At 46.1% G+C, this 27,935-nt stretch overlaps 1 long non-coding RNA gene across 4 annotated transcripts; it reads left to right on the top strand.

Annotated features, from left to right (window-relative positions):
* Nucleotides 1-340: 340 nt before the first annotated feature.
* Nucleotides 341-26,536, top strand: LOC139042182 (uncharacterized). Of its 4 annotated transcripts, none has more exons than XR_011498572.1 (5): nucleotides 341-413; nucleotides 2,361-2,479; nucleotides 13,995-14,080; nucleotides 15,796-23,700; nucleotides 23,913-26,536. It is a non-coding gene; the product is annotated as an uncharacterized lncRNA (long non-coding RNA). The 4 variants fall into 4 exon arrangements; XR_011498573.1 differs by having other exon boundaries at nucleotides 15,796-24,107; nucleotides 24,441-26,536; XR_011498574.1 differs by adding an exon at nucleotides 4,058-4,192 and having other exon boundaries at nucleotides 15,796-26,536.
* The last annotated feature ends 1,399 nt before the right edge of the window (nucleotides 26,537-27,935 follow it).

Raw genomic sequence — 27,935 nt, 5'->3', positions numbered from 1 at the left:
CATAGCACAGATGGAGCTCTCAATTTCTCCCTTTTGCCCTTCTAAAGAACTGTAATGGTTTCGTTTTTGCTATTCATTGCACAAATATAACCATTTTAGATTCACCTTCAATGCAATGGCATAACCCATAAACATGGGTTCGAAGTAGTTTAATGTGACACCTTCCCCATGTACAATAAAATAAGAAACTGTCTTAATTACTGAATATCATTCTTTCTTGATATAACCAAAAAGCAACTATTTAAACAAACTTCAAAAGTTATACTCTAAAGTAAAACATGTCAGCACCAAGGAATGTTCAGTCAACACAGACAAATTTGAGAATTAGCAGCAAACGTCGACAGTCTCTGTTGTGACTTGGCGCTGGCAGCATCATCGACAGGGGTCGTGACTTCCGCCGCCTTGTTTCCGCAGTGAGTATTGTAAATTCTGTTAAACATTATTGTCACAGAGTGTTCCTTAAACAGTTTTTAATTGGTTTTAATTTGGAGAAAGAATGTTCTGCTTAAGGTGCAGGGCCAGGAATTGTCAAAAACAAAATGAACAGATAGCATTCTGCAGAAAGATATGCGGACAAGCTGGACCATTCTGTACTCCCTTGGCAAATATATGGATGCTTTAAATTTTGTCAATTTCACTTGTTAACGATTTTCACAAAGCAGTAGTTTAATTGGTAATGTTTTTAATGGGTCACTGGAACATTTATTTTTCACCATCTGTGTGTTCTTCACAGTGGACTTTTCATCCCCATGAATTAATTAGGATGGCAGAAAAAAATACAAACAAGTCAGCAATTGCACTTAACCTTGAAATTTTAGATCTATTTAGGTAATTAATGTTATCAATTACCTGTGAAGAAAGGCTAAGCAACAGAAAATCTTCACAAAACACTGCCACAGATCAAAGTGCTGTCACCCTGACACTCAGCAAATAAACAAGGGGAGCAAATGAAGTGCAAATTTTTTTGTTATCACGCTATCTTGGCAAAATTTCAGCCAAAGCAGTCGTTCTTTTTTTTTTTTTCAATTTGAGAAATATAGTCAGAGTTTTTTCACCTCTCTTTTACCGTATTAGTGTGGTTCTACATGTATGAATGCATGATTCCGTTAAAGAATTCTGCATCCCTTCAGCTAAGGGAGCAGCAGCTGCTCTGACAACTCTGTCTTGCAAATGCCAGCCAAGATGCTCACATTCTCTTGGCTATCAAGGCAGCAGAGGTCAATATGAGCTCCGGGGCTAGCAGAAAGAAGCTGAAGGTCACACTCAGAGGAGGAGTTGGGGCGAGGGGGTAGGGAGTGTCACCAAAACCAAGGGGCTGAGACAGCAATTGAAATGGGATGTGAGTTGGGAGTGCAGGGCCGGGGGACCTGAGCAAGTGAGTCACCACCAGGGAGCTATCGGGACAACGGGGAGGGGGCCTGGATAAGGGTGCAGAAGGTGCCAGACCTGTAGTCTGGTCCTCTGCTGTCCAGTACGCCAGCCACCAGCCATGTGAGGCTACTTAAACTTAAGTTAACTAAGATTAAAAATTCAGTTCCTGGGTCACACTAGCCGCATTTCAAGCGCCCTACGGTGTTGGCCCATGCTCCTTAGAACACTTCCATCATCACAGAATGTTCTATTGTCCAGCCTGGTCCAGAACATCCTAGAGATTCTAGGGGCCCAACAACGTTAAAAAAAAAATACTTGTTTGTTTGATTTGATCTGTTCCTATTTGTCCTAATATCTACAAACAGACCTAGCTCCAAATCTTTACTTTGCTAGTAAATAATCATGTGATAAGTCCCCAAATCTTAGTTTTCTCATCTAGAAAATGAAGATAATGATAGAGGACTAACTAGACTGAGGATTGAAAGTTGTTTTGAATGGTCCTCGAGACATAGGAGCTGTTGAATGAATGTTAGTTCCCAACCTCCCTTGCAACAACGACATTAACGAGCATTTATTAAGAGCTTGTTCTGCTGGCACTGTGCTACGCAGCTTATTGTGATTGCCTCTCTTAATCCTCACCATAACTCTGTTAGAAGAGAGCATCATTGTTCCCATTTCGCAGATGAGGAAATGGAGCCTCAGAGAGATTAAAACACTTGCCTGATGTCATGCACAGGTGGAGCCAAGCTTCTGCACCCTTGATTAAAATCTGTCACACATTGTTCTCTACTGTTTCCTATGTCTTATCTAACCACTCAGGCCAGTTAAGAACATCATCTTGGGCTTCATTTGAATCCTGCAACATGCCTGGCAGGGGCCTGGACTGATGCTTGGTTGCTAACCGGCCCATCAATTTTGACAAACTTTAATAAAAACATTGAAAGTTTCTTCAATCCTGATTGTTGACTTCAACATTCGCTCCTCAACAGGGGTCTTGAAAACAAACCCAGGAGCACGCCATCTGTCTTTGATTAAGTGCCTAGCTGGCAGAGGACTTCAGATCCGGAAGAGTTGAGGAGCACCATGCTCTTGGGCAAAGAGAGAAGAGGTTGGTTCTTGTTCGGGGAGACTTTAAAAACTCAGAGAGAAAGCAATGGCGCTATGACCAACTTTGAATGTAAATAGCCGTAAGCTGGAATCTGGTGGGTCCCTGGATAAGTCATTTATACTCTTGGAATTTCAGTTTTTTCACCTGAAAAAGACAAAGTCCTACCTCTCCTGGCCTTGAGATAGTCTTGAGGATTGAGTAGATCTAAAGACCCAGTGCCTGCGACATGGATGCCCTCAGCAAACACACCCTCATCCCTCATCCCAGGAAGCTTCCAGGTCACTCTGATCTCTTTGTTTAGCGAAGGGGAAGGAACTCTCATTGTCTGGACCACATGTTTTAAAAGAAACTAAAGTTGTGTCCTGGGAATTAGACAAATTACATTAATTCCTACCTTGATTGGAAAATCTTGTTTCCTCGTGCATGTAGTAGGACAAACTAGAACTGCAGAGGGATGGACTCTGAAATCTGATCATAACTCCCAGCTTCTCCCAGAGCTGGGCCCGGGGCTCCCTGCCTAACATGGGTGGCCCTGAGTGACCACAGGCTCTGCTTTCCGGCTCCTGGCTGATGATACGAGGGAGGCCTGGGGGAGTCCGTGCACTGGCACTGAGATGCTTTAAAGGAAAAAGGAGAACCCATGGGAACCTGTGTAGAACTTGGGGTGTGGCCGATGTGATGGAGATTGGGAAGCAATCCAGGCACTGAATCAAAGTACCTCTGTGGCCTGAAGTTATTAGGCAGCATCAGCCCGAAGAGAAACCTGGGGTTCACCAGTCTCCCCCCACCCCCTCCTCTAATCTCTCAGCAGGTTATTTCCTGTGGTGAATCCCAGCATGAGCTGGGTTTTCCCTGGGTCATTATTTAGGGTCTGTGGGGAATTCTGAGCACCTCTGGGTGGGAGTCACCGCGTTGTCAGAAAAGATCATGTGACTAAGTGTTAGACATTATCTCCAAGAAGGTCGGTCGGGGTGTGGCAGTGTGGTGTGGAAAGGACGTTTTAGAGGCACACTTCCCTGGGCTCCACTCCCGGCTCTGTCCGTTATGAGCTGTGTGTCACTGGGCGCTTCCTTCATCTGTTCAATATTTTGGAGTACCAGCTGTGTATTGGGGTTTTCACAGAAGTTGTGCCTTCTGATTCCCACAGCAAGGCTGACGCTGGTGATAGTGTCCCCATTTGACTGACGAGGACACTGAGACTTCAGGAAATGAAGTGACTGGCTCCGTCCTTTTCTCTCTTCCATCCTTCCCTCCTTCCTCTCTCTTCTCCCTTTCTTGATCACTCTCACTCTTTCTCCCAAACATGTTTTGTATGTCTGCTAGTTTCACCTACATTATTACTTTTAAATATATTTTTGAGTTCGGAGATGCCTACTTGGGCTACCTTCCAGTCTACATCTGGGGCACGCTCCCTCGGGCCACGGGTCAGCTCTGCTCTCCCGAGGGGAGGGGGCTGGCCCTCATGGGGAGGAGTTCCCTCCTTCCTCCACAGAATCAGACCTTGTGTCCTCACAGCCAGTTGAATTCTCTCCCACCTAACTCTGGACCCCTGGGCCCAAAGCTCTGCATTTATCACAGGGAAGAGACCTTGTGACGTCACTCATGGAGGCGTGGCCCTGCTGGCTTGACAGTTGGTCACTACCAGACTTGGCTATCACCCAGACCCCCTCAAAGCAGATCAAGCTTTCGGCTCTGGCAAGGACAGAAAACAAGGTAATGGAGAGAAACAATAGGAAGACTTTTCAAAAGCAAGCATTCCTGACCTTTGTCCAGTCTTTGGGAATGTTTTGTTTTGAGAAAAATCTAACTCATGGTGGATTTGGGGTCGAGGCCTGAGAAGGCAGGTTGAGGGGCTCAGTAAATGTTGGTGAGCCTGGAAAGCTGGACAGGGGCAGGCGAGCCCACGGGGAAGGCGAGCCCATGGGGAAGGCTCTGTTCCACTAGCTCTAAGATGACCTCGGGAACCCCAAAATGAGTGTTTTGTTTATTTTAACTACAGTCATGCATTGTTTAAGGACGGGAATACATTCTGAAAAATGTCTCACTAGGCAATTTTCTCATTGTGGGAACAACACAGAGTGACTTACACAAACCTAGATGGTAGAGCCTACAACACACCTAGGCCATATGGTACCAGTCTTATGGGACCGCTGTCGTATGTGCAGTCTGTTGTTGATAGAAACCTTGTTATGCAGTGCGTGGCTGTATCCACTGGCAAAGGGATGGAGAGAACGCCCTGGGATCTCTCTCCTCCTTCTCCCTGAATGGAAGAAAAGCTGCACGTATTGCTCTTCCTGCTCTGATTTTTGCTCCTTCAGCGTCTCCCAGGGCACTCAGGAGGGTCCCAGCCGAGCAGTCAGCACACACAGAGGGTTTTGTTATTTCAGCCTCAGGCCAGTGGGTGGGAGCTGGAGACCGAGCCCTACTGACAAACCAAATGAAATGCATGCCCCGCTCCACACAGTTTGTTTCTAGGGGAACCACCCTGGGAACGTCCATCTGCCATCACCCCATTTTCTAACAGCCTCTGGTTACAACCAGGATCTGCTTCTGGACTGCAGAAGCTTTGCCCACAGCCTCAGCTCTTGCTCTTCTCCCTCAACCTCTACTTCCTTAAAAGCAATAATTTCTTATTTTTATAGTTATGGATCCAGGCCCAGCATGGAGAGGAAGGTGGCTAACCGAGGAGTGGGCCCAGAGCAGGGAAGGGAGTTGCCCAAGGTCACACAGCTTGTTGGAGCAGGATGGGGGGGCAGACTTTCTCTGGCTCCCAGGTCAGGGCATCTTCCTCCAAAGCTCCTCGCCCCAACACCAAGTGGTTCTTCATGCTGGCTGGTGATCTCAGCCTGTCTTTTTGGCTTAAAACATTATCACCTAGAACCATCTTGACTTTTCAGACCTTACTGAGAACTAAAAAGGCAAAAATTAAAAAAAAAAAAAAGGCGACAAAAATAGAAGGTGATAAACCCCTCAGGGTTCCCCAGACCTGACCTGAGAAGACTTCGTGCACAAATCCATGCAGGGGCTCCCCCTGGCCTCCTCTGACCAGGGTCACTTTGCGGAGAAAGCGTTGCTTCTCAACTAGGTCCCCCCACTGCCCTCTCCCAGCCCCCCCGCCTTAATTGGTGCTTTATGTTTGTACATTTTGGCTATCATGTCTTCAGGAGCCCACCCTGCTATTTGATTTTCTTGGGCTATTTTCACTAAGGCTCTGCCTCCCCTAGGCAAAGCCAAGGACTTAATTGCAGCGCTGGGAGGTTATCTCCCCAAACTAAATTTCATCTCCTGTGAAGCGGCCAGAGCCCTTCCTGCTGGCTATCTTTACAGTGGCAGCTGACCCTTCCTGTCACTCAGGAGGTGAGGCTGCCTGGGTTTGCTGTGTAACCCATGCTGATCCTCTGCAACGCTCTGTGAGAGCAGACGTCCGCCATGTGCCTCCCTTGCACTTTCTAGAATGGCAATATAGGCTCTGGCGATTGAGGGCAGAGGTTGGCTAATTCACCTTTGTGTTCCCAGCACCCAGCCCAGGCCAGCTCAGAGCACAGGAGGGTCTGTCAAGTTAGACTATATTTCCATATACTTCTCTTGTACTCAGGGTGGTCAACCGACTGGCTCTTGGGCCAGCCATTTGCTTCCATTTTTTTTCAGTGGCATTGTAAGCTTTTGCTTAAGCTATTTCCCCTGTTGAATGCCCTTTCAACTTTCGACTATTCAGCATCTTGTCTCCCTTCAAGGACCAATTCCACCCCTACTAGATGGTATATTCCTTAAGAAAAAGGTTGAGCTCGTTTATGCTTGTGTCCCTCTGCAGAAGGGCCTCAGCACATGTCTGTTCAATGAATGAATGAAACTTCGTTTCTTTTCATTCCATTTTGCTTCCTTTTGAAGACCTCCTCAGAAACCCAGTGGCTGACTTCCTGGGTGTGCCTCCTGATGCTTCGATCTCTGTCTGGCTGCAGCATCCCACGCAATGCTTGGCTGTGTCGGAGAAATCCTTTTCTGTGTCTTCTAACACTCTTTGTCTTATTTCCCTCAACTGGACTGTGTCCAAGGAAAGTCCTAGAAGAAGAGCTGTAAAGCATGCTGTCCACGGTTACTCCAGAGGGGCCAGATGAGGCAGCGAAGGACAGGTGGAATCATTGGTCCGGGTAGGAGAGGAGTCAGATTCTGGAAACAGGCTGGGACACTGGGGACGTGAGATCAGGCATGCACTCTGGGTTTCAGAGCTCAAGTGTATGAGTTTTTCCATCTAGAAGGTACAGCATTCCCGAGGGCTAGCATTAGCAGAGAAGAACTGCTGTGTCAGTGACAGTAGTGGTAATGGAGCTCAGATCCCAAGGCTCGAGGCTGAGATTGGTTGCTCTGTGCTGGGCCTGGGGGCTCTTGACCAACAGGCACTGGCAGTGGCCGCAACATGGCCAGAGGCCTGCTGGTGAATCCTGTTTCTAAAGTAGTCCGTGGCATTGTAAGTTCCTTGAGGGCTGGGATCATGTCACCACCTCCTCCCGGTATCTGTCAAAGTCCCTTTGAATCTGAATCTGAGGCCTGGGGCCTGGGAACCTTCATCTTTAACAAGCTCCCAGGGTCCTGCTTATGCATACTAAAATGTGAGCACCACTGCCTCTTCTCTGAGTTCCCACAGACCAGAGCTCATGCTTGGACACACAGTAGGTTCAACATAAGCATTTCATCTGATTGAAATCAGCTAATCTGTTATGGGGGGGGGGTCTTTTCTGCCTCTTGAGATCCCCATGAGATTGGCTTAGACTTCCCAAGTTCCTCCCCCGTGGAGATCCAGGGACCCCACGATTTCCGAGACCCTCGAGGGGATCCATGGTCTTTTGGCTCTCGCTGCCTCTGGCTCTTGCGTTCACACCTCCTCTCTTCGGCTCACAGCACATGGACCCAGACGGGAAGTCCTGCTTCTTCTCATTTTCCATAGAACAACTCACTGGCACAAAGCGTTCGTGGGTGAGGCAGATTTATTTGAAGATACATGGTGGGGCGGGGGTGGGAATGAAGGAAGGATTTACGTCACAGCAATGCAGACAACTTCAGGTTGAACATTAGGTGTTTCCATTCTTAAAATGCCCTTCTGGCCACCCCGTCACTGGATGCTTCTCTCTCGCCTTTCACTCCAGGTAGTTACAGCTTTGCACCATCTTCTGCTTCCCCATTCCCCGCCCCCTCTCTGATTCTCTCTCTCCCTTCTCCCTTTCCCATTTTGAGCAATCCCCAATTCCTTTCTTCATTTCCTGCAGAGCAGGTTGGGCCTTGCCCCCGTGGCCTTGGATCTGGCACACACCCACACCTTCAGGCCTCCCCATCTGCTCTTTAAGGTGTCTCTCCAAATAGAGACCTTTTGCCCCTTAGAGGAATTCTGGTACAGCTGTAGGTGACAAAGCTTCACCTCATTACCTGTATGTGGGGTACAGAAGCTGGAAGGGATCCCGAAGATCATGAGTCAAAGTCAAGTCAGACAGTCATTGGCCCAAGGTCTCTGGAGGGTGAGACGAAGAGCAGAAGTTAGAACCTTGGGCCCTGGCTTTCCTGCTCCCATTGATTAACTGATTCTATGAGTAACCCAGGACCCCAATGTACTTTTACAAGTGTCACGATTCGGAGCAGGCTTTGGGTGAGACCGTGTTGTCTAAGCAGACTGCCTGACGACTACCATTAGTGCTTCTTCTTCCCCCCACCCTGACTCAGAAGTTAGTTCCCATGAGCACTGCTGCCTCGGCACTGTTTGGCACTGCTCTTGAGGTGGCAGATGGAGCGATTCCAGCCCTACTTCTGCCGTTAATATGCTGCTTGCCCTTGGCCCAGAGTTGTCTTTCCTTTGGGCCTCAGTTCACCCACCCTTAGGAAGAGGTCTGTGCTCAGTACTGTCCTAGAAACTTGTAGAAATGTCTCAGGGGCCTTCCAGGGATGGCACACTTGACTCCAAATACGTGTGTGTGTTGGGAAGAGGGGATTCAGGCCTTTTCACCCCCCGTCCTACTGGAGGCAGCTCCATTTATATCTGTTCTAACGACTGGGGTTTCTTAAGGGCTTCTAACTGAAGAAAGATTTCGTTTTTTTTTTTTTTTTAAAGATTGGCCCTGAGCTAACATCTGTTTCCAATCTTCTTTTTTTTTTCTTCTTGTTCTCCCCAAAGCCCCTCAGTACAGAGTTGTATATTCTAGTTGTAGGTCCTTTTAGTTGTGGCATGTGGGACGCCGCCCCAGCATGGCCCGATGAGCGGTGCCATGTCCGTGCCCAGGATCCGAACCAGTGAAACCCTGGGCCAGCAAAGCAGAGCACGTGAACTCAACCACTGGGTCACAGGGCCGGCCCCTGAAGAAAGATTTCTATTGCTTAAAAAGTACTTGCAAACCTCTGTGGTAGCTGACATCTGGGCTCCAAGGCTCTGGTGAAATATGAGCCTTCAAGGCTGCAGTGAGGGGGGCTGTCCCACAGGCCTCCACATGGCTGTCCTTCCACGCGGTCACCATAAGCAAATTGGGACATCCATCACGAGGCAGCTAGGGCAGCTGGATGGGTGGGCAAGTCCCCATTGTGGAGACTGTTTTGGGGACTTTCTGAGTACTGGTAAGTGTGAATCAGGCCCCACGGTTTCCATTTCCTCTGCCCAATGCGCTCTTTCATGAGGGTGTATAATGTGTGCTTCAGCAAAATGCAGATGCTGAAAGTTCCACGGTCCACGGGGGTGTGGGCGGAGTGGAGGGCTCGGCCCGGGTGGCTGGTACACAGTGGCTGAAAGCCTTTCCTTCCTGCAGCCTTTCCCGGGAGCAAGTCCCTGGTCAGCCTGTGTGCTCCGTGACCCTTCAGTGTCTTTTCTCGTCCTCAGTGTCTGAGGGTCAGAGAGCAGCCAGCGCGAGACCCAGGCAGCACCAAGGTGGATATGGGCCCTTTGGTCAACCGTGCGGCCCTCGTCCCTGCTCACACACAGACACGACCTGCCACCATCAACTTCCTTCGGCCTCATGCTGAGATTAAAAGGCACAATAAAGTATATGTACAAGACTTCAGAGTTTGCCAAATGCTTTCCTACCCGTGATCTCAACTGATCTCACACAACACTGAGAGGGGGCCAGAGGAGGGACCATTGCGATGTCATGTGAGAGGCACGTGTGGGGCCTAACCCAGGTCTTTGGATTCTAAATCCAGTGCTCTTTGTTCTCTGCCCCACCACCTCCCGACCTCAGCCTGTCCTCAGCCCCATTTCAGATTCTCCTTCCTTGAAAAGGGAGACATGACTATAGACTTCTCCTTGGCACTTCTTACCCTGCCTGAGTTATTAAAACAACACCACAATGATGTGTGCCTACAGTCATTCCTTCACTCCCTCCCTCCCTGAATCACTCATTTGTTTACATGCTGCCCCATTTATTCAGTTGTTCACCCCACTCATTCGGTTGTTCACCCTGTTCATTCATTCATTCCTTCAAGTCCTTGTTGAGTGTTCACTACGTGTTCAGCTGATGTTGGCCACTTTAGGGGATAAAAAGCATGCTAAGTTGTGATTCTTGACTTTGAGAGGCTTATACTTTCACTGAAACGATGGGAAAGAGTGTAACACGTGATTTCCCCGTCACAGAGGATATATTTTTATGTGTTATGATCCTTAAGGACTAATAGGTATGACGGTATGACTTGTTTACGTAAGTCATTTAGCTTCCCGAAGTCCCGGAGGTGTGTGCTGGTTGGGTAGACGCTGGGCTAGGTGAGTTTTAGCTTCCTGCAGTGCTAGAATCCTGTGGCTCTCTAGGAGTTTAGACAGAGAAAGTTTCTGATAAATGGGACAGTCAGGGAAGGCTTCTCAGAAGAGGTGGGATTTGAACTCAGATTGGGATGTTGGGGAGGATTTGTGAAGGTGAAGTTGAGGGGGGCATAGGCTAAGGATGGCGGGGTCAGGCCAGGTGTATGGGGGTGTGTGTGTGTGAGAGGGGGAGGTCGATGTTCAGGAGACCGTGTCAGAACCTGCCTTGGGTCCCTCTGTACCTGATTGTTTGGCGTTGTGTCTGTTGACCCTGAAGTGTGAGGCGGCAGCAGCTCTCAGCATCCTTCCCTCCAGCCTCAGGGAGAAACGTGGGCTCTGCTCTGAGAGGGTAATAATATGGCCTTTGCGTCTTTTAGCCTTTGGCAATCCTTTTTAATTGGGTTTTCTTGTAGGAAAGAGAGAGAGAATAAGGTGAACTGTCGGTGGAAAAGGAGAAAGAGGTAGAGAGATGAGAAAGGGGAGGAGGGAGAAGGGAGGAAAAGGTGTGAAAGATGAAGGAGGAAGATAAGAAGTTGACAAAGAGGGAAGACAAGGAAATAGGTAGGGACGTGGTGGAGTTAAAGGGAGCCTGGGGGTGGGGGGAAGAAAAGAGAAGAGGGGGAAAGGAGGAGATGGGGGAAGAAACAACGGAGGGAGAGCAAGAGAGAAGAGAAAAAAGGGGGACGAGAAAAGGAGAGAAAACAGGAACAGGAGGATGAAAAAGCCAATGGCGTCTGCTTAATCCTCCCTAGGGCTTCGGCTGTTTCTTGCCAAAAATACTTGGGATAAATATCCGGATTCCTCAGAACAAAAGTGCCACAGAAGGACCAACTTCCAGAGGTTAATCACAAACTCCACTGCCTTTCCAGATGGCTGTTTCTCTTTTGCAGAGAGACAAAGGAGCAGCCGCCATCACAGACAGAGCCGTAGCTGTGATGGCAGCAACTGTCAAAGAACGGCCCCTTCCCGTCTTCCACTGAAATGACCACAGAGATACCCGCTCTTGGGGAGCAAAACCTGCACACACACAACTCAGACAACCTGGGATAGAAGATATTTCCTGAACCTGATACAGAGAGCCTATCTTAAAATAGGAATAAGACAAAGATAGCCTCTATCAGCAATATTTTTTAAACACTTTTCTGGAACTTCTAGCCAAGGCAAAATTTTATAAATTAGGGAAAAAAAGCACCTTGACTCCTGAAAATAAGAAAACATTATGATGGATTTTAGGTTATATAATCATATATCTAGAAAACAAGGAGACTCAATAGAGAAACTCTTAGAATTTATAATAGAGCTTGCCAAAGTGGCCAAAGGAATGGTAACCCTAAGAATCGCAGGATCCGTGTGACTCAGTCTGGATACAGAGTTACACTAAAAGGAAAGCTACATGTGCCTCTAGGAACCTTGAAGAATCGTGTGGATCTTTACTGCAGGCTTTCTTAAGAGGGCTTGCTATGCCAGAGGTTTTACACATCCCACTACATAGAAAGTTTTCCAGAAATTCTCTCTAGACATTCTTTCCTCTTCCCAAAGCTACACACTCCTGGTAGCAGCTAATCCATGGGTGCTTCTCTGTTCAGACGGTTCTTTCATCACTGCCGTCTCCTCTCCTACCTGCACTTTGTCCTGCACCTGTGGACGCCCTGCCCTGTGTCTCGTGCCTGAGGATGACTGGAGGACCGGGCACCCCTGTGCCTCCTGGTTGTCCTCACGCCCAGAGTGAGGAAAGGGTTGAACCTGGGGAGCACAGCTCTTCTGCTGTTCTCACCACTTTTCTTGTGAATGATCATTGGGAACATTGCTGCTGAGTATATTCTTGCCCCGAAACACAAGATAAACATACGAAACTCAATCCATTTCTTCTATACCCACAACGTCCAGTTTGAAGATAAGAGGAAACAAGAACATAACATACCTCTGAATGATTCTCGAGGAGAAGGGGATGGGGCTTTCATGAAGAAAACCACAAAACTGCATTAGTTTTGTGTAAGAGAAGATTTGAATGAGAGGAGAAACATAACATGTTTTTGGTTGGGAGAAAGGAACAATGAAAAGACATTAGTCTTTCCTAAATTAATACGTAGATCTAATAAAATAAAAATATGATCAAAATCTCAATGGAAACTTTTGGTAATTTGACAAGACAACTCTAAAATGAACCCGAAAGAATAACAAGCTAAAAATAGCCAAGAAATGTTTGAAAGAACAAGAAGACGTGATTTGCTTCAAGAATATTGAAATGCCTTTTGAAGCTCCCGTAAGTGTACAGCACGGTGCTGACTCAAGAACCAGCCAGCATCACAGCACGTAGTGATAATGTCAAACCCACCTTACTGTGGGCGTGAACGCAAAATGAGGGAAAGAGAAGGCTCAAAAATCACTGGAAAGGGTTGGGTTAACAATTGGTGTTGAGAAAATCGACTGCTTGGGAGACAATCATTTTAGATCTTTATCTCTTTCTCAAGTAAATTTCAGATGAATTATAGCACCAAACATTAGAAACCCCACAACAATAAAAGAAAACGTTGGTGAATATTTAAATTATCTTAGAGTGGGTAACACCTATCTAAGCTTAAAAGCAATTGAAGAAATCACAAAGGAAATTACCTACACAGAACTTCCAAAGACATATTAAAAAAGAAACTGTAAAAATAGAAAAGTAAATGACAAATTGAGAAAAATATTTACGACAGATGGCAAAAGGTTAATAGCCTCAGCATATTAAGAGTTCTTACGAAGTCTAAAAAAAGGACTAACATCCCAGTAGACAAATTGGCAAAGAAGATTCACAAAATAAAACATGCAAATGGCTAACATATGAAAAAATGTTTAATTTTACTGTTTGCCAAAGAAATGCAAATAAAACAAGATCCTGTTTTAACCTGTCCAATTGTTAAGATTGATGATGATGATGATGAAATAAATGTTAGCGACCATGTGATGAAATTAGAACACAAATTGGCACAATCTGTCTGGAAGAATTTCAACATTTTCGCATTTTTTGACTCAATAGTTCTATTTCTAGGAATCCACTGTTGAGAAAACACTGGAGACAGAATTAGAATGTTCATCACAACGTTCTTTATCAGACCTAAATATTGGAAATAATTGAGACATAGGGCAACAAAGGATTGATAAAATAGAGTACATTTATGTTGTAGAATGCATTTTTAAAAGCACATATCAAAAATATCTAATAACATGGTAAAATGCTTACAATGGAATGTTAAAAATTAAAAAATAATTGGGTGGTACAGCGGTTAAGTGCACACATTCCGCTTTGGCAGCCTGGGGTTCGCTGGTTCAGATCCTGGGTGCGGACGCACACGCTGATCCCCAAGCTATGCTGTGGCAGGCGTCCCACATATAAAGAAGAGGATGATGGGCACTGATGTTAGCTTAGGGCCAGTCTTCCTCAGCGAAAAGAGGAGGATTGGTGGCAGATGTTAGCTCAGGGCCAATCTTCCTCAAAAGAATAAAATAAAATAAAAAATAATCAAAGCTGTGTGTGTGTGTGTGTGCACATGTGTGTGTGTAGCAAATCTCATTTTCTACTCTTCCGTATCCAGTGTGGAGGAGAGGTGAAATTGATGTGGGCTGTTACTTAACTTCTTATCCTCAGTCCCCTCACATATAAAATGGGATCATAATGCTTGAATCTCAGGGCTGCGTGGGGAAGAATGAGATGTCCCATGTGAACATAATGTAAGTTCTCCTTTTTCATGCACCTGTTTCTTCTCTCTCCAGGGAGGCTGGATTCCCAAGGGCAGAAATCAAGTGGCTCCTTTACCTCTAAGGGGAGGGATTGGACTGGTGTTCATTAAGATCCAAAGGTACGTTTAAAGTTCTGGGACTGTGTTGAGTTCCAGCCCTGGCTCAACCTCATGCTCCCTGCGTGAGCTTCGGCAACTCACCACCCACCTCGGGGCTACAGCTCCCTGGGATCAGATGTGGCAATAGCTACGGTCCCTTCAAAAGCTGTCAAGATGAGATTTTCTTTGAACCTCACAGTTAAAAGTCACAGTCATCTCAGAGTCAGTCTGGCTCAGGGTGGGGCTCACAGGGCCCTTGGCCAGGGCTACTGCCCACAGACAGACAAATTAACTGATGGACGGACTCCATAACGTTGGCACATGATGGCAGGGGTTTTCCTCTGTTTCATTCATTTCTGTGTCCCCAGGGCCTAGAACAGGGTCTGGCACCTAGCGGGTGCTCAACACCTATGGACTGAATGAAGAATGGGTGGGGACGTGGATTGATGGGCAATCCTGAAAGATAGGCTGGGTGGCCTCAGGACCTCCCTCTCTGGCCTCGGAACCATCAGGGAGGGAAGAAGACAGAAGGAGGTCCAGGTGGAGCAGGAGAAGAGAATGTGCGGGAGGCTGCAGCCTGGTGGAGGCCGGGGCTTACAGCTCCTGCTGTGTGCACACGGAGCAGGTCGGGCTGGTGGTCTCAGGACCTTGAGCCTGGCTCTGTGCTGCATGTTTTATCTGTGTTATGCCATTTGACCCTCACTTTAATCCTGGGAGGCTAGTATTATTACCTCATTTGACATACAAGGCAATGGCCTCAGGAAAGGAGGAAAATTAACCCCAAGTTCATACAGCTTTTAGGTGGAGGCGTCTGTCTGATTCCCAAATCCTTGACCTTGAAGCTATACTCTACAAGTGTTCCTCTCCTTAAACTTCTCCCTTTAGTAGAAAGGAAAGAATCCACTTTTGCTGTGTTTGCATCTTGGGAGGGATCCCGGCTCTGCCCCTAAATCATCTCCTGGATATGAGTGTTGTGCTGGGAATGGGCCATCAGCTGGTGATGGATCCCCACCGTCCATCACGCCCCCGCAGCACTCTGACATGCAGCACTGGAGTGTAATCAGAGTGATGGTGTCCTGATCTATGGGGGATGTTCATCATCCTAGGGCTGGTACCTTGACATAGTACCTTAGCTTGCTGTCAGCAGGACGGGCCCTTAATGTATTTCCGTAATATATCACTCACTGAAGGTGGCCAAGGAGGCCCGCTGATGCCAGTCAGCTAGAGCCCTTTCCATGAGTCTCCCTGAGTTCTTGGTCTCTTAAAAATTCATATGTGCTTGTAAGTGTGTGTGAGCATAGAGAGAGGGAGGCAGAAACAGAGAGGCAGAGAAATGAAGAGAGGATGGGAAAAGAGAGGCAGAAAGAAAGATGAGAAGAAAAAGAGAGAGATGGGGAGAGAGAAAGAGAAGAGAGAAAATAACAGGATGAAAAAAGGAGAGAAAAGAGATGGGGATGAGGGAGGAAGATAAAGGCAGCAGAGAGGAAAGGGAGTAAAATGGAGGAGGAAAGGTTCAGGGAGGGGGAAGGAAAAAGGCAGGTGGCAGCTGAGCTAAGGGGTATAAAGGCCAGAGAGAGTCAGGAAGCAAGGTAGGCATGCCAGACGTCATGAGGAACCTTTTCATTTCGCCTTGGTGGGGGCCTTGTTCTCCTGGGGCTGGAAGGGCTGTGGGAGGAGGTATGGTTGCTGGAAGGACATGGGTCCAGGACTGGAAACTTCTCTTTCTCTCTTCACAGACAGCAAAGGGGGCTTCGTGGTCTGCCAAGACCTTTCTCATTCTGCGTCCATTGCTCTAAGTCACCTTTATGGGAAGGATGCCCAAAGCTGCCTCTTGGACCCCAGCACCCCATGTCCGTCTGCCCACTGGACAGCTTTACTCAAACAGTCCAACAGCATCAGAAGCTCTGAGGCCTCCCAACTGTGGTCATCCGTCCACTCCTGGTCTCCCTTCTGGCTTCTTTATTGCAGCAAAAGGTCTCGCCCAGCTCCAGCGCCTCAAATCTCGTGGTCCAGTTGTCTTGTCCTTCTCTCCAAGGGCCCCACATTCAGTTCTGTCAATTCTCCTCTTCTGTTTCTCTTGCCTGAACTCGAGCCCACCTCAGTGGACTCTAGGGCCAGCCATCAATGAAATAGTTACTAGGAATATACTCTGTGTGTGCCAGACCCTGTGCCAGGGGCACAACTTGTACCAGGTGCTGGATCGCTCCCCATCAATCTGTTCTGCACATCCCTATCCAACTGGCTCTCCTAAAGTACCTGCTTGTCATGTTATTTTTTAATCCCTAAAATTTCAAAGAAAAGCCTCCCCACTGCCAATTGGACATCTATGTGCCACCCTTATGGCCTCTCCCCGTCTAGATACACTTCTCAATGTCCCACCAAAGCTCTTTCCAATACCCATCTTTTCTGCGTCTCTTCTTTTCCCTCTCCTTCCCTCAGCCCCTTTAATTTTGTAGAACAGCTTATCCACACGCGCTTCTTACCATGTTCTCTTTGCTTCAGCCATTACCTAGATTCTATAAAAACACAGGAGAGTCTGGAAGCAGGCCCAGCAAGCCTATGGACGTCCAATTGCTCCAGCAACAGTTGTTGAAAAGGCTATCTTTACTCATCGAATTGCTTTGCACCTTTGTCAGAATCAGTCGGGCATATTTGTGTGGGTCTATTTCTGGGTACTCTCTTCTGTTCTATTGATCTATGTGTCTATCCCTCTGCCGTTACTACACCCTCTTGATTATGGTGACTATCTAAGTCTGAAATCTGGTAGACTGATTCCTCCTACTTATATTCTTCTTTTTCAAAGTTGTTTTTAGCTATTTTAGTTCTTTGCCTTTCCATATAAATTTTAGAATAATCTTGTCTACAAAAAATCTTGCTGGGATTTTGATAGGAATTGTGTTAAATTTGTATATCGGTTTGGAAAAACTGACAGTTTTACTGTGTTGGGTCTTCCTAGCCGTGTACATCTCCATCATCCAGTGTTTCTCCATTTATTTAGATCTTTGATTTCCTTCATCAGTATTGTATAGCTTTCAGCATACAACTCCTGTATATGTTTTGTTAAATTTATACCCAAGTATAAATTGCTCCTTTTGGGAGCAACTGTAAGTGGTACCGTATTTTTAATTTTGGTGTCCATGTGTTCATTGCTGTCACATGGATTATAATAGCTCCATTATGTCACAATAGATTTTTGTATGTTTATCTGGTACCCTGTGAAACAAAGTTACTCATTAGTTCTAGAAGTTTCTTCTTTTTTTAGTAGAGTCCTAGAGATTTTCTATGTAGACCATCATGTTATCTGCACATTGGGGCACCTTTTCTTTTCTTATCTGTCTGCTTTTGATTTCCTTTTTCTTGCCTTATTGCACTGGCTAAAACTTTCAGAACTATGCTGAGTAAGAGTGGTGAGCACAGATAACCTTGCCTGTTCTCAGTCTTACAGAGAAAGGATTTGATCTGTCACCATTAAATATAATGTTAGTTGAACACATTTTGTTGACACTTTTGATCAAATTGAGGAAGATATCCTTCCGTTCCTATTTTTCTGAGAAATTTTTATTGTGAGTGGTTGTTAAATTTGATCAGAGCTGGCTCTGTGGCCGAGTGGTTAAGTTCGCATGCTCCACTGCGGCAGCCCAGGGTTTGGATCCTGGGCGCAGACATGGCGCCACTCGTCAGGCCATGTTGAGGTGGCGTCCCATGTCCCACAACTAGAAGGACCTGCAACTAAGATATACAACTATGTACTGGCGGGGGTGGTGGTTGGGAAATAAAGCAGGAAAAAAAAAAAAGATTGGCAACAGTTGTTAGCCCAGGTACCAATCCTTAAAAAAAAAAAAAAAAAAAAAAGGAAGATTGGCAACAGTTGTTAGCCTAGGTGCCAATCTTTAAAAAAAAAAAAATTTGATCAAATGCTTTCTCTGCATCAATTGATATGATCATGTGATTTTCTTATTTAATCTGTTAATATGGTTGGTTACATTGAATAATTTTTAAATATTGAATCAATATGCATCTCTGGAATAAATCCCATTTGGTCATGGAATATAATTCCTTTTATATATTGATGAATTCTATTCACTAATACTTTATTAAGGGTTTTTGCATTTATATTCATGAGGGATAATTGTATGTTTGTCTGGTTTTGGTATGAGAGTAATACTGGTTTCGTAAAAGAATTGGGAAGTGTTCTCTCCTCTTCCATTTTGTGGCAGAGATTGTGTAGAATTGCTGTCAATTCTTCTGTAAACATTTCGTAAAATTCTCCTGTGAATCCATCTGGGTCTGGAGGTTTCTTTCTTGGGAATTAAAAAATATTATGAATTCAATTTTCTTGAATAATTATAGGTTATAAGACTATTCAAATGATCTAGTTTATATTAGATGAATTATGACAGTTTATCTTTTAAGGAGTTTGTCAGTTTCATCTAAGTCGTCACATTTTTCTGTGTAGACTTGTCACAGTATGCCCTTTTATACTTTTGATGTCTGCAGGGTCTGTAGTGATATTTCCTGTTTCATTTTTGATTTTGGTAATTTGCGTTTTCTCTCTTTTTTTTTTCCTTTGTGAGTTTTTCTAGAAATTAGTCGATTCTATTGATCTTTTCAAAGAACCAGCTCTTTGTTTCATTCATTTTCTCTATTGCTTTTCAGTTTTCAATTTCACCAAATTTTCTCTTATTTTTGTTATTTCCTCCTTTCTGTTTGCTTTGGGTTTATTTTACTCTTCTTTTTTGAGGTTCTTGAGGTAGGAGCTTAGATTATTGATTCAATATTTTTCCTCTTTTCTGAAGTATGTACTTAGTGCTATAAATTTCCCTTCAGCATGAGTTTAGCTGTCTCCCACAAATTGTGATGGGTTGTATTTTTATTTTTATTCAGTTCCATGTGTTTTCTAATTTCTCTTGAAACTTCCTCTTTGACCCATCAGTTATTTAAAAGTGTGGTCTTTAGTTTCCAAGTGGTGGGAGATTTTCCTGTTATTGATTTCTAGTTTGATTCATTTGTGATTGGAGAACACACTCTGTATGATTTCAATTGTTTTAAATTTGAGGTTTGTTTTATAGCTCAGGATATGGTCTATCTTGGTATTTGTTCCATAGGCACTTGAAAATAATGTGTAGTCTACTGTTGTTGGGCAGAATGTTCTATAAATGTTGATGAGAACATGTTGGTTGATGGTGTTGAGTTCTTCTATATCCTTGCATGTTTTCTTTCCAGTTGTGTATGAATTGTTGAGAGAGGGGTACTTAAGTCTCTAATTCTGATTGTGGATTTGACTATGCCTGCTTTTAGTTCTGTCTGCTTATGCTTCACATATTTGGCATCACTGTTGCTTGATGAATTCACATTTAGGATTTCTAGGTCTTGGTGGATTGACCCTTTTATCATTATATAATGTCTCTCTTTGTCTCTGGTAATTTTCTTTACTCTGAAGTCTGCTTTAACTGATTACTAACATAGCCACTCCTGCTTTCCTTTGATTGATGTTTATGTCGCATATCTTTTACTATCAATGTGCCTATGTCATATTTGAAGTGAACGTGTTGTGGCAGCAGTTAGTTGGGTGGTGATTTTTAATGCTCTCTGCCTTTCATTGATGTATATTGACAATTTGCATTTAATTTAATTATGGATATATCAAAGCTTAAGTTCGTGATTTTGTTTTCTGTTTCTTGTCTCTGTCTTTTGTTTTTCTGTTTTCTGTTTTTTTGCTTTTCTGTGGGTTACTTGAACATTTTTTGGAATTCCATTTTGATTTCTCTATAGTGTTTTGAGTGTGTCTCTTTGTATGGCATTTTAGTGGTTGCTCTATGTATTACATTATATATACGTAACTTATCACAATCTACTGGTGTCACCATTTTACTCATCCAAGTAATGTGTAGAAAACTTACCTCCTTTTTTGTTTCCTTACTATCCCCCATTTCAAATTGTCTTAACTGTTTCCCCTACAGCAATTTAAAACCACATTCCACAGTGTTGTAATTGTTTCTTCAACCATCAAACATAATTTAGAAAATTCAATAACAGAAGGAAAGTCTATTTTTTTACCCATATTTATGCTTACCATCTTCTTTATTCCTTCCTGATGTTCCAGGTTTCCTTTTTTTTTTTTTTTTTTTAAATCATCCTCTTTATTAAAGAACTTCCTTTAGTTATTCTTTTAGGGTATGTGTGTTGGATACAAATTCTCTTAGTTTTCCTTAATCTATGAATATCTTCATTTCTGAAGGATATTTCTGCTGAGTGTAAGATTCTAGATTGACGCTTCTTTTCTTTCAGCACTTGAAAAATATTGTGCCATTTCTTCTGGCCTCTGTGGTTTCTGATGAGAAGTCTGCTATCATTTAAATAGTTTTTGATCCATAGCTAAGGTGTCATTTTTCTCTGGCTGCTTTAAAGATTTTTGCTTTGTCTTTAGTTTCCAGAAATCCTGGTATAGATTTCTTTGGTTTTATCCCGTTTGGGTTTCACTAAGATTTGGGAAGTTTTCAGCCATTATTTCTTCTAGTACTTTTTCAGTCCTGCCCTCTTTCTCTTCCCTTCTGAGACTGAAATGACATGAAGTTAGATCTTTTGTTATGGTCCTACAGGCCTCTGAGTCTGTGTTTATTTATTTATTTTTTAGTTTATTTTCTCTTTGCTTTTCAGACTGAGTACTTTCTATTATTCTATCTTTCAGTTCACTATTTGTTTCCTCTGGCTCCTCCATTCTGGTGTTGAGTCCATTCACTGAGTGTTAAAATTTTGGTTATTGTATTTTTCAGTTCTAAAATTTACATTTTTTTTCTTCTTCATGTCTTCTATTTCTTTGCTGAGACTGTCTATTTTTTCATTTGTTTCAAGCGTGTTCATCATTGCTCATTGAAGCACTTTATCATGGCTGCTTTAAATCTTGTCAGATAATTCTCACATCTTTGTCATTTCAGTGTTGGCATCTATTGCTTGTCTTTTTTCACTTGGTTTGAGGTCTTCCTTCTTGGTATGACGAGTGATTTTTTATTAAAAGCTGGATATTTTTGTATTGTGTTATGAGACTCTGGATCTTATTTTAGACCCTCTGGTTTAGCTGGGTTTTTTTGACACCACTCCAGCTGGGGAGGGCGTGGGGAGAGCACTGCCTCATTACTGCAAAGTGGAGGTTGAAACGCAGGTTCTCCACTCAGCCTCCTTTAACATATGAGGGGGTCCCCTCATTGTCGTTGGATGGGGTTGGGAGTTCTGTCAGTCTCTACTGACACTGGCATGTGGGTGGCCTTGTTACCACTGAGTGAAGGTAAAAGTCCTGACTCTCCACTGGCCTCCTCTAACACCACACCCAACTGGGAGGGGGTGGGGAAGGCCTTGTTACTGCCAAGTAAGGTGGAAGTCTGGGCTTCCCACTTGACCTTTGCTCGTATGGGTGGGGAGGGGGCCACAGCTTTTTTTCTGTGGTGTTTGGCTGGAGGAGAGGGGTTATTGTTTAAATGTTCTCTGTCTTGCTAGGTTGCCCCTGCTCTTTGGCTAGAGGGTGCAGGCTTTTGTTGCGACTGTTTTTTTGTCTGCACCTGTTGGAGATTCTGGGTTGTTGACTTCTTCAGCTCCAAGTCTGAGATGTATGAAGCACAAAGAAAATCCAAGGAACTCAGCAAGTAGTTCCTTGGGTCCTGAGGTCCCTGACGCATCTGCCTTCTATCCACCTTTCGGAGTCTTGCTAAGTTTGCTTTACATAGAATGTCCGGGATGTAGCTGCACTTTTCAGGAGGAATAGGAAAAAGCACAGCCACATCGTCTACCTGGAAGCAGAAGTAGATGTGATCTTTACTTTGAAGCTGCTGAGCCCTTCAAAAAATGTTCTAAGTGGAAGACCAATAGTTTAAGCAGAGAAACTGGATTCCAGCTAGAATGAAGGTGGAGGCTGCAGCCCTGACCACTAGCCCCTACCCCCAGTAGCTTTGAAGTACTTTCCAGAAGTCCTGGCATTCCATGGGGAATACAGCTTGAAAACCAGAGTCCTAAATGACCCTTCCTTTTCGGACAATCTGGGACACGTCCATGGGGAGAGGCTCCATGCAGGAGGGGAGACTTGCGGACTTGGGGTGTGGGTCGATTCTGGACAAGCAGGAGCTGTCTGGCTACTTCCCACATGAGAAGCGGATGCTCACAGCGTCACCTGCCCACCAGCACAGGCTGCACCGGCCGCCTGCCCTTCCCTGTCTCCCTCCCACACTCCCTTCCTGGTGCCTCCTGCGATTCTCTCTCCAACGAACTACCCTCCCTCAAATCCTGGTCTCAGCGTCTACTTCTGGGAGGACCAAACTAAGACAGGACACACACATAAATTTAATCAATGCAATCGGTGCTGTGTACGTGAATGGTGGTGAGCGGACCCAGAAATGCCAGAAAAGAGCAATATGTCCCCATCACACCATCCTCTGAATGCATTTCATTTCAGACTTGACTGAGTTGCCACCCCCACCTGCAGCGCCCTGGGATCCCGGTCAAGGTGTGCAGGGCAGTGTCCTCCCTGCCAGAGCCTGCCCCCGAGATCCTGCTGGTTAGGAACACAGTCAAGGCACGGTTAAGGGGTGTTTGCCAATGGCTGTCATGTTTTTGTTGCTTCTTTTGTTACTATTGTTGTTTTGTTTTACTCTGAAAGGGCCTTTCTCGAAGCTGTGATTGCAGAAAGGTTTTCCAGTGCTGTGGGCTGCTTCCCTGTCTGGGACCTCTTCCCTGTGAGAGCCTGGGTGTGACACCCTGCTGGGGTTTTCCTTTGCTGTCTGATGGCCTTGCAGGCTTACAGGGACCCCCTGCACCAGGAGTCCCTGGGGTCTTGCTCTGAGGCTGGAGTGGGAAAGTGAGCAGGTGCTGGTGCTGAGGGGCCCCGCCCCGCCTGGCCCGGCATGGCGTCTGGCAGACCAGGCCCTGCAGAGCTCGGTCCCCAGTCTCAGCTGTGGAGTCCTCATGTGCTTCTTTGTTCCCTAGGTAAGTGGCAGACAGAATCCTGAGTCTTCTGAGGTTTCATCCCAGCTCTTATTCCCAAAGAGTGACTCTTGTGGTGGCATCTCAGGCCCTGAGGCCAGCCTTACTGCAGGAGGTAACTCAGAGGGCCTTCCATTCTTGTCAATAGAAAGCAAATGCAGCCTTTGGTAAGAGAGGACTTTATTCAAAGGGACGGTAGGTGGGAGAATGTGTTACCCTGAGGCTAGCCTGTTCTCCAGAGGGCTGTAAGGAGGGGTTGAATGCTGGCTCGGGCTGAGGGTGGGTTCAAATTCAGAGGCCTAGGTGAGCAAGAGAAAGTTAACCCCTTTAGTTAACAAGCATATTGTCCCATTCGATTAGTGGGGACAAAACAGTTCAGCTAATCATTTATAAGACAAAGCATGGGAATTTGGAGGGTCTGGGTCTGCTGTGTCATAGGCAAGCAAGGGGTCATCGTGAGTCCTGCCTAAGTCACGTGGGGAAGGCTGGTAATGAACTACAGTGGCCGTGAGCCTTTTCCGGAACACAAAGGGGTTGGGGGATTTCTTTAACCTCACTGTTTTCCAGGATCACAGGTTCAGGAAAAATTGAACATAGTCATTCCCATCCAACGTGGAATAGACCCAGCAGCTCTCCATGAGGACAGTTGGGGCTCTCAGCAGAGTGGTCCCAGGGTGAGCTGCTCTCAGCCAGGCAGAGGGGCCCTCCGGGCTCTGATGGGTTCCGGGGAGTGGGTGGTGCTTCCCAGGCTGCAGCAGAGTTCCAGGGCGCTGCCCCTCGCTTGGCTCCCTCCCCCGACTCCCCCACCCTCCCAGCTCCTGGCCACCCCCTTCTCCGCCTGTCACACAGCTGTTTTGCCAACACTGCCGCCTGATTATCTTTCAAGTGGCTTCTTGGAACAGATGTTCCCGGCTCCTTCCTGCATCGAAAACAAACAGGCGCTGTGTTGTCATTTGTTCTCCTGGGGAAAATCCCTCTGCTGCCGCAGATCCTTCTTGAGAGGCTCAGGGACGTCTGTGAAGTCTCTCCAGGCTGTTCCTTGCCAGGAATTTGCCTCCAGATGGATGGCAGGTCTTCCGAGGTGTGTGTGGCCCCGCACGGGCATGGGGCGAGAAAGCACGCTTGTAACAGAATCAGATTCCCTCCTAGGGGAAGCAAGGGTGGGCCTGGCTCCCGTTACTGCCTTCCAATATTATTTAACCTTTTGAAAAACACAAACATCTCACCAACTTTGGTTCTGAGAGATCCCCCAGGGGTTTGTCCTCAGTTGAAAATCTCTTTTTGTTTTCATTAGCCTCACCAACAAGGAAATGTTGTTCACTCGCTTTCTGAGGTCCGTGTTATGAAAGCGATAGGTTTTTGGTTTCCGTTTTATGAATATGAAAGTCTAACATGAAGTTGAATGTGTCTTTAGAAAGGTGCCCATTTCATCGCCTTACCCCCATTGAGAATCAGGGCGGCCGCCTGGCGGGCAGTCAGGATGGTCTGTGCGAGGCCAAGAAGCCCTTCTCACCCAAAAGGAGCTGCCTCTCCACCCTGCTTGTTTGCAAGAAATTGCAGCCTTCGCAGCTCACTCCTTGGAGGTCAGCCCTGAGGACTGGGTAGCAGGGGTCCTTTAGCACCCACATCAGTTGGCTGCAGCCTGCAAACTGCTCTGGGAGGAGTGGAGAGAGACACAGGCTGGGAGCATGCCCGGGGAGGGGGACGGGGCAGCTGGAAGATCTCAGCAGCGCAGGCTCCAGAGGAGAGGGACATCTGAGGGGGCTGAGCCTGGTGGTAGGAGGGTGGGCAAAGGAAGCCGCCTGGGATGTGTGGAGAAACGTCTGACACCGGCACATCTACTTTCCTCACCAGAGGACTCTGGGAGCCAGTACCAGAGAGGATAAAATCAGGTGTGAAATACGCTTGAAGATCTCTCCCCAGATGTTTCGTTGGTTTGGATCTTGCTTGTTGTCCATTCCAGTCTTCCACCTTGTTGTCTAGGTGTCCTCCTCTGACCCGCTCCACTCGGGCTTAGCCCAGCGCTTCCCTGGAGGTGTACAGGTTGCCACATCTCAAGGGCACGTTCCTGTGCTCGTCCCACTTAGCGAATCAGGCTCAGTTCCTCACCTGGCCCCGAGACCCCCTTCTCTCTTGGCCTCTGAGACGCCACCCTCTCCTGATTTCCCTCCTATTTCTCTGTCTCCTTTGCCAGTTTCTCCTTCCTGATGTGTAGATGTTCACATGTCCCGATGATGGGGCTCTGCCCTCTGCTATTCTCTCCCTAGCCTGGTGTTTCAGATGTGAGACGGTATCCAAGTGCTCCGAGTGATTGCTAAACATGCAGACTCCTGAGCCCCATCGCCAGAGATCTGCCTCGGTGGCCTGGAGGCCCAGAAATTTGTGTGATCAACAAGCACGCGGGGGATTCTGATGCCAGTAGTCCCTGGAACCGCTTTGATGAAGTGTGCCTTGCACTACTGCGTGGACGATTTCCTCCAATCCCAAGGCATTACACAGAACTCATACACTGACAGCTCCTCGATTTATCGCTCCAGCCCAGACCCTCCTCAGAGCTCCAGGCTCGCATCTTCACATCTTGATGTCTCTATTTGGATGTGACCCAGGTGTCTGAACCTTAGGATTTCCAAAAGGAAACTTGATTTTCCTTCTTCTCCTTAGCCTCATCTGAGGAAATGGAAACACCAGCCCCCAGTGGCTCCTTCTGATCTCCCATCCCGCCAGCCCCATGTCCAAAGCATTGGCAAATCCTTCGGTCGTGTTTACAACACAGTTGGCGGCCTCTCTCCCACTCTGGTGCCACTGCCACTCTGCTCCAAGCCACCACCATCACTACCTGGACGACCGCAGTAGATGCCTGAATGGTCTCCCTGCCCTAATTCGTCCCTTCACACCAGCCAGGGAGGAGGTAGGAAACACACTGGAGTTCCTGTTCCTCCCTTTAGTGGCTTCTCAGCCACTTGGAATGAAATCCAGACCACTCTCCCCCCATAGGCCTTTTGACGTCCGGTTCCCTGCCTGCCCCTCCCCCTTCTCTCCTGTCACCCTAGGCCATGCTCCCTGAACTCTGTTCACACTGGATTTCTGTCACTTCCCTGAACAGGCCAGACACTTGCCTCAGTGCCTCTGTGGATGCTGTTCCCTCTGCCTAGAATGCTCTTCCCTGATTCTTCAAGTTAACTCTGGCTCCCCCACATTTTTAGGTCTCAGCTTTCCTGAACTTATTATTAATGTGATTACCTCCATCCTATCGTTTTTAACATGGCCAGCTGTCCATTCTTTCACGGTATTTCATGGAAGCTTATAATTTGTAATTATGGATTTATGAGTATTTGCTTATGTCTTTTTTTTTTTTGTCCTTTTCACCAGACAGTGTGTTCTAGGAAGGCAGGGACTGTATTTTTTTCTTACCTAGCACAGATTAGCACTCAATAAATATTTGTTGAATAAATGGAGTGAATTTTATTTCATCCAGTTATGTAACATTTGGCTACAGCCCTGTTATTCTATTGCGCTCTGTTCTGTTCAGACCCGTTCGAGTCTGTTCCACCCTGTTCCAGTCTGTTGAATCCTGTTCTATCCTGTTCTAGTCTTTCGTATCCTGTTCCATTCCTATTCTATTCTAATAGAATGGTCTAATCTGGTCTAATCTGTCCCATCCTATTCTAATCTGTTTCATCCTGTTCCATCTGGTTCTATTCTGTTCCATACTGTTCTATTCTATTCTGGTTTTTTCGATCCTACTTCTTTCTGTCTGTACCATACTATTCTTCTTGGTTCTAGTCCATTACATTCTGTTATAATTCATTCCATTTACTCTATTCTGAGAGATTTAATCTCATTTTTCCCCATTCCATTCCATTTTACCCCAGTGCTTTCCTGAAGATTTTTGGAATACCTGCTTTGTTCTCAGTCTTTTGATGGGGATTCATAAGAGTATAAGAGAAAGAAATGTCACCCTGGGCATGAGATGGCCCCTCTAAAGGGTGAGTGAATGGTAGGGGGGGGTGGTCATAGGGAGGTAAGCTGACCCATGATGGGAGGGTTTGGTTAGGAAGAGAGGTGACAGCGTGAGAGAAGGCAGGGAATCGGCCTGAGTGGTGGCACATGGAGGACACCAGCCTGGGAAACTTCCGAGGGAGCCTAGGGTTAGGGCAGAGGCTGCTGGGTAATGGGGATAGCGGGACAAAGGTCGGTTAGTCTCCTTCTACTCATTGACTTGGTGCTGTGATGTTTTCAAACAAGGAAACTCCCATGGTCTGGAGATGACCGTTGGGACACTATCCAGCCTGCTGATGTCAGGAGAGGCAGTGTGGTCCAGTGGGATGAGAACCCTGGGTAAGCTGAGCCTCAGTTCCCACATCTGTAAAGTGGGGATGATAGCACCTACCTTGAGTTTGTGAAGATAAAGAGCTTAGACTCCCGTGTGGAGGATGGGACAAGCATCCAGCCCAGCGCCTGACTCATTGTAGCTGCTCAATAAATGCTCACTTTCTTCCACCTTGTCCCTGTCCGCATCCCGATTTTACTAGGTTAGCTCTGAGACTCAGTCTCCCCAATAGTGAAATGGGGACAGTGTGGAACAAGCATGAGGTATTAGGCACTGGAGAGTTATTGCTGTTGCTTTGAGCTTGAAGGGACTAGATACACGATCGATGTTTGTTAATCAAATGATTGATTGTAGCTCCCTTACACCCACCGTAAGAACACAGCGTAGGGCTGAGAGCATAGAAGATGCTTAATGAATACCCATTGACTTGAAGCAAATGCAGAAAGCACCTGAAAGAGCAGAAAGTGGGTAACACCCTCTCCAGAGCAGACCAGACAGGTGGGGGCTGGGGCTGAGCTGATGCCATTTACACCAGACCTCCAAATATATTCAGAATCAGGGAATTAGGAGACAACGGAA

Source organism: Equus asinus, chromosome 2 (genome assembly GCF_041296235.1).
Source record: "Equus asinus isolate D_3611 breed Donkey chromosome 2, EquAss-T2T_v2, whole genome shotgun sequence".
Taxonomy (NCBI): domain Eukaryota; kingdom Metazoa; phylum Chordata; class Mammalia; order Perissodactyla; family Equidae; genus Equus; species Equus asinus.
The sequence above is the reverse complement of the archived record's forward strand: the minus strand, read 5'-3'. Positions and strand labels throughout refer to the sequence as shown.